This window comes from Lissotriton vulgaris, chromosome 7 (assembly GCF_964263255.1).
Source record: "Lissotriton vulgaris chromosome 7, aLisVul1.2, whole genome shotgun sequence".
NCBI classification, from domain to species: Eukaryota; Metazoa; Chordata; class Amphibia; order Caudata; family Salamandridae; genus Lissotriton; species Lissotriton vulgaris.
In genome coordinates this window covers 425,849,508-425,855,507 of record NC_141695.1, presented here as the reverse complement: position 1 = coordinate 425,855,507, position 6,000 = coordinate 425,849,508, and the positions used below count along the sequence as shown (strand labels likewise).

Here is a 6,000-nt window from a genome sequence, read left to right as displayed (position 1 = left end):
CAGCAATGGAAGAGTACATCCTCCGATATGTCCCACTGTGAGAGCGAAATGCTCCTGAGCAAGACTCCCAGTAGAATTGGGAGAATAGCCATAGAAGCAGAAGCAGACAAGTGAGATAATCAGCAAAGCCAACAAATAACATAACAGGGAATTTGTAAAGTGCATGTTCACTACCAAGGGTATCTTGGAGCTTAGTAACAGATGCTTATTGTTAACCAACTCATTGGTACTCATTTTATCGACCTCAGAATGGTGAAAGGCTGAGTGTACCGGCAGGATTTAAATCTGTGACCATGAGATTAAACATAGTCCTCTACAGGGGACGCATTAGTCCACTAAGCCACCAGACATGGCATCCAATCATGACCAAAAGCCCCCTTTGAGTATATCTAATATACTGGAGACAATAGGTCTTGCCAACACGAAAATAAAGCTGTGGTAGGCAAGATCTAAAAGTACTGTAAGTCAAAAAGTAAGAAAAAATTAGAAGTAAACTGATAAGAGGGTAAGAAATATGGGCAGCTGGATACAAATAAGACACTCCAGGTTGTTGGACCTTTGGTGCCCAAATACATACTGGGGGCACAGTCTTGTTTCTGACACTATACCTAAGGGAGTTCGTACCAGAAACAGTCCCACTGTACAAGAGGACCATGGCCAACCCTATTACGCTAACAAAGCACCTGGGTCTACTGAAAACCTTCTTGTTTCTGTATACCCAATGAATCGGCCCTCGATGCAACTTTTTTCCTTCCTGAGCGTCTGTGTTGTAATATGGCCTGGGTGCAGAGTCAAATGTGTGCCATCATTTGTCTAGGCTCAGGCCTCATGCAAATGATGGGATTTCGTGTTGAGATTTTGCAGGTGCAAAACATACACCTAACCACTCCGTGTTACAGAAGGGGAGACTCGAGTGTTTGTGGCCCCTTCTGATTGGTCTGCCATGGGGTGCAAGTGTCTCTGGCACGCCAGGCTTCTCGGTAATATAGCTCTTGATGACCTGTTAGCAGAGTCTCTCGCAGGGAACGATGCCGGTACTGGTAAAAGTATTCTATATGTGTGCAGGCCGCTCTTCAAAGTAGAAACGTGTAAAGCATGGTTAATGGCTATTCCGTGTTTTCATTTTTTTCAACAAACAACCATGCCTTTCCAAGGGCCAGTGCCTCCCTAAATTTATTTTGTCCTCACAGACCTCGTAATCGAGATGCATCTGGTCTCCATAATGACAAAAAAGTGGCTCGTGTTTGATAAAGTCGGCTCGATTTTGTGGGGATTAAAACATTTAGACTGGCCTCCCCTTCACCCCATATAGTAGATAATGACCCCGTCATTTTCGGATTTTGGGGGGCCAATAGAATGCCATCATGGACACATACTACGCTCTACCACCGAGCAAGCGGGATTTTAATTCAGGAAAGAGTTAAATATTAACATCTCTATCTTTGTATCTATAACTTTCTGTCCTTGGCATCCATCATGTTTTATTTAGCTATGCCAGTGTCTCTTTTTTTGCACCCCACCCCTTCTCTGCCATCCTTTCCCGCTCTCTACACCTTCCACACTTCCATTCTCACACTCCCTTCCTCCGCCAGTCTTCACTCACTTTCCCACTCGCATGACCTCATTTCCTGCCATCAGGACCTTCCTGCCCGGCCCTCATGGCTCAGCTCGCCTTTTGCCAACGACGACGAAGGGATATCCGCACCCAGTGACCCCCTCGGACGCAGGAGGAAGAGGGAAGGGTTGATAGCAGCCGAAAACAAAGGGAAGCAAAGGTTCAGGCGGCTAGATGGGACATGACTAGGCAGCGAAGGGAAGCGAGGGAGGTGGCCTGGGTGGGAGGAAGGGTGGTCTCCCTGGGAATCCAACTCTGCTGCGCAGGCAGAAGCTTGGAACAAGCCCCTGAAAGCTCTTCACGTGAGACGTTGGCAGAAGGAGTGAAAAAACAACTTTTCCTAACTGACATAGGTCAGACGCGACCTGGTATTGCACATTTATCAGCATACATTCACGCACACTGAGCAGTCCTCCGTGAGGTGACCTAAATGACCATGGACACATCTGGGCTCGCTGTCTTTGGATGAAGTGGTGTCTGGGAACACTTATATTTTTGCTTTTAAGAGGCACACTTCCACGGCCTTCATTCCGAAGTAGGAGACACATTTTAAAGTTTTCATTTTTATTGATTGTGTGGATGGCGAGGGAGATGAAAATAAAGAAAGCGATGATACCTTCTTCTCCTCAGTAAAACGTGACGTGGCTGGACTTGAGGCGCCCGGACTGCGTTCTGCATGAGAGACTCCGGAACGGGTGCGGAGTGCAGTCCTGTCTGACCAGAGGACCACGTCACAGGGACGGTCTGAACATATATCTCAGAGCAACAGTAAGTAGACATTCCTCTTGGTGGTTTAGTTGTGTTTCAATTGCATGTCTTGCACTGGCGAAAAGTTGCACAGCGCAATGCTACTTGTGGGCAAATATGAATAGATGTACTCTGGCAGGTCACCATACCACTGCCCAGGTGAAATACCGCCACCCTGCTTGGAGCAGGTCACCTCAGTTTCCAAGAAAACAACGTGAAATGTAAAGTTTTTGTACCACAAGTAAATGGTTTAACAGAAAATTAGGATTTTGGGGTGTGAGATCGCTAAAGACAACGTAGCCATTCTGCCCAGGAGTGATTGTGCTTCGGGGAGGGCTACCATGCCACTGCATTGGCTTATTCTTTGGGCCGTCTTGGGCAGGGGCAATAATGGTTGTGCCACATCAGCAGAGGTCAAGGTTGTCACTGGATAGCCAAGGTGGCCTTACCTCGTCCAGAAATCTCAAATTGCTTCCTGCCAGCTGTGAGTAGACCTCCCTTTCTTGGACTTTTCCTTCCATGGTGGCACTTGTTGGAGGGCTGGCTGTACCACAAAACCAGGGGAACGAGGGCAGGGGGGCTGGGTAAGCTTGTGTGGGACATGTCGCAAACAAATCTTTCTGGAAGGTAGGGTGGCGGCATGTTTGGGTACCAATGCATGTCCACATTCCTTCTAGCTGTATGGTGGGCCTCCACTGCTGCGCAGAGTGATGGAGCGTGAACGGAATGGGTTCTTTGTGGGCAGCCTCTTCAGGAAGGAAAAGACTCAGGAGTGGCACTAACCACACTGCGAACTAGGCATGTACCTTTGTCCCTGCTAGAGAGAGTGTATGTGCAGAATGGAACAAGGCCTCGCCTCTGTCATTGCAACGCACTCTTAGCAATTGGGCTTCTAGATTAGCAACTGTTTCTGGCCCATGTGTGCTTCATTCTCACTTCAGTGGTGTGCTGGGAGAGGGGAGTCTCTGCCTGAAGGGATTCACCTGGCTGGACTGGGGCAGAGTCAGTCGCATGCTAGAGGAGCAGAAGCATCCGAGTACTATGGACCGCGCTGGCAGAAAGGTAGGCAGGCCCTTCAGAGCTCTCTTCAGCATTCGTGCACTATCAATATTCCAGAAAGAAGCCTGTGCCAGCGGCAGTGACGTATTACTAAGGCAACAGATGACCCGATTCTTCCAGACCGCATTGAGACTGTCAGTAACAAAGACATATAGACACACAAGACTAACAGACCTTAGATCCAGAAGACCGATAGAGATGGTCAGGGCGGGCAGGCCTATGGGGCAATCAGGCACTGATAGGTCATTGTGTGGGCCTTCTTTCGGCGTGTTTTACAGTCTGGTGAGCCCATTTTCACTAGTAATTTCCGAGATATTTCCACAAACAGTGCTGTAGCCCCTTTCAAAATACCTATACAACTTGTTGTTACAAGTTCAAAACTGACCTATTTATTATTATTATTGTACAGTCTTATATAGCGCTCGACTTACCCTGGAGCATCTGGGCGCTTGCCTTGGGAACCCATCCTGGCTTTTCCCTGTGAGATAACCCGTACTGGGCATCCCCAAGGTGAAAGCCAGGCATCCCGCCGCGAGGGCCGTTGTGGAGATTAAGCAAGCTAATGCCCAGAGTTGCAGAGTGGGCACCGAAGCGAGAATTATCGAGTCCGTGGACATTTGGGCTCAACACCCCGCCGAGCCGGGAATTGAACCCTGGTCCCGGGTCTGACCTCTGCTTCTGTGTCTGCCTCCTCTAACCAGTGAGCCACACTTTTCTTCTTTTTCAGCCATGTCATTCGCCCGCTCCTATTTTCTGTGCCACTCCGACCCTGATGAGGGGGCGTCAATCACTGTCGTGAAGCCTTGAAAATGTCAAAGACGGTAGACCGCCAGACCCTATAGGGCGAAACACCTGCTCATAATACCTAAGAAAGGACTTGAGGTATAAAGAAGTAAAAAACGGTCTTACAATCACCAGGCCATACATAAACAAAGATTAAAGACCCCTTTCTAGATACCCTCCAGGGGACTTCTCTGCTGGCAGCCATGTTTGCTTACATTGACATATATGGACCAAAGTGACTGAGTATATAATTTTTTTGACCAATTGTATACTGGAAATGCTTTTTCAATAAATGTTAACAACATTGTTGTTTATAAATGTAATGTAACCTTTTGAATTTCGTATCACAGTCTTTCCTTATTATCTTCATAAACATATTGCACAAAAATTCGGGCTAAGAGATGAGTCCGTACACACGTTAGTAGACACCACAACTGAGGCACAGGCAGAATGTAAGTGGTCTCAAACGAGAATACAGCGTGTGGCTGACTCTGGTCCGGCCCGGCCCTACTGGCTTTCAGCGTCACCCACCGGGCTGTGCCCTGTGGGGGAAGTTTCTTGATTCTGATTATGCCAGTCTGCGTCTGCAGCGCCAACAAGGGCATGGAAAGGCACAAGGGCGGGCGCTGGAGCACCGACCATGTCTGGGAGAGGACACATACATTCACATAGGCATGCATCATTTCTCTAGAGGTAGTTCATCTGTAACGTGAACCTGTGGCGAAGACCTTTCCATTGCAACACTAGGGTCTATAGTTGGAAGGGACACTCGTGTCTCAGAGAGTACAGAGCAGAGACAAGCTCTTTTCCCTTTCATGATCCCTTATGCTGAGTATGGAGGTGCAATTAAAGTGTACGAATGATATTCCTGAATTTATTGGCAATTTTTTTTGTAGCTTTACTTCATGTCAAATTGTTTAATTTTTGTGGGAACATTCTACTGCAAAAAGTGTATTTGTAAATCACTTGCAAGAAAAATAAGCAAAAAAACTCCTAAGGATGTTACATTTATTTTACCTAAAAGCAACCATCGAATAGCTAATTTACGGGCATTTTCTTCTGCTAAATCTACCTTTGCATTTTTCAATATGTTTTACTTTTTAAAAATCTTGCACATTGCAGGAAAAGTTTTGTAATCAGCACCGTTTCGCCTTGAATTTCATGATATCCACGAAAGAGAAGTCGAACACTCCTAGGATACAGCGCCATCTCGTTCCACGCCCTGAAGTGCTGTTTCTGTTGCTCAGTGCTGTGGACACGAGTCCGTTTGCATTCAATGGCATGCATTTCAATTTTCCTTTAAATCCGACAGCATTACCGTAGGGCAGTGGTTCCCAACATTTTCGATCCATGGCTCCTTTGACCCATTGGCCATTGCCCGTGGATCTCCAGTGTTACTGTTTTTGGTGGGTGGGTGGATATTTGCATGCACATCTATTTCTACCTATGTCATATGTGCTAACACACCTGCCTCAGCAGGGTGTCACAATTTATTAAACCACATAAAACTTTATTTTTGCTGTCTCCGTCCCTCTTGCTTCCAAATGTTGGCATTACGCCGTATTTGGTGTTTTACTTGCCTGTGCTCAGAGAGAGAGCAGACCTGTCTGGAAATGTGTGTGTACTGAAAGAAATGTGTACTGGAAGTATCTATGATTCAAGTACAAATGTCAATACTTGGTGTGTTTGATAGACAGGACAACTGTACTTCCCTGATAAATTGCATTGGTGTAAAATGCATTTGGAAAAAAACAAAACTATAAACGAGTCTGACACAACAAATCAGGCATCTTCTG

General features: G+C 46.6%; 1 protein-coding gene across 1 annotated transcript in view; it reads left to right on the top strand.

The window, feature by feature from the left end:
• Nucleotides 1-1,879: 1,879 nt before the first annotated feature.
• RASIP1 (Ras interacting protein 1) overlaps nt 1,880-6,000 on the top strand; it is a 284,208-nt gene continuing 280,087 nt past the window's right edge. Inside the window, exon 1 of the mRNA XM_086930409.1 lies at nt 1,880-2,383. The gene's annotated coding sequence lies outside the window, so the exon portion shown is untranslated. The remainder of the gene's footprint in view (nt 2,384-6,000) is intronic.